Genomic DNA, 1,059 nt, shown 5'->3' on the forward strand with positions numbered 1-1,059 from the left:
GTGTGTGTGTGTGTGTGTGTGTGTGTGTGTGCCTGCACGAGTGTCCGTGTTTTGCGGAGTATGAGAAAGTTTTGTTTTTCCATGCTCCGCACGCGAAATTGTTCGTGTTAAACTTTCTCAGTGCATAACTCGATTAATTAATGCCATACTGTGAACCATTCCACCTTTGTCTCAGAAGAACCCCTCACTGCTCTCACCCTCCCAATCGAACAGATGAACTCGGTTCCAATTTTGCAACTCAAATAGCTTTCAAAAGCAAAATATCTCAAATCTGTAACAACAAAAAAACAACAACAAAAACCACCCCAAAACAAAACAATCCAAAAGAAAAACGTGCCACTCTTGGGCGCCTGTGGATCCCGTAGGCGCGATGAATGTTTGATCCTTTGTCACAGCTAACATTGTGAATTTTTAATGGTAGCGACAGGCGTTTTTCACAGGCTGTTCACAACTTATGCTCTGCCTCGTTCAAAAATTCGACGACATCCAAACTCTAAAAAAAAATAATAGAGAGAATCAAGCTAACAAAGGCACCTGTGGTTGTAGAGTCTGTTCTGTGGATTTTATCTTTTTTAAATTCTAATATCGTCTTATCTTATCTTATCTTATCTTATGTTCTTATCTTATCTTATCTTATCTTATCTTATCTTATCTTATTTTATCTTATCTTACCATGTCTTATCTTATTTTATCTTCTGATGCTATGTTATGTTATGTTATCTTATCTTATCTCCACGTAATGTCTCCGTATTCTAATCGTTCGAGAATGGTCACAACAGGTCCAAAAGCAAACAATGGAATGTCAAAGCCACGTACACCACGCGTACACACAGTGCTGCACTGTCTTATGCCACCATCACAAAGACTTCGCTAACATTTAAGTTTAAGATGAGTTTTTCTGGACACTGAAGAAATGAAAGTTTCGAAAGAGAGTGCCCCAACCCCCTCCCCCAACCAACCCGGCCCCCAACTCTTGCCAACTCAAATGATTCCAATAGAATTATCTATAATTGCCATTATTTTTAGCTAATTGAGTTTTTTAAAGCAACCTCCGCCCCC

This window comes from Aplysia californica, unplaced genomic scaffold, assembly GCF_000002075.1.
Source record: "Aplysia californica isolate F4 #8 unplaced genomic scaffold, AplCal3.0 scaffold00156, whole genome shotgun sequence".
Classification (NCBI taxonomy): domain Eukaryota; kingdom Metazoa; phylum Mollusca; class Gastropoda; order Aplysiida; family Aplysiidae; genus Aplysia; species Aplysia californica.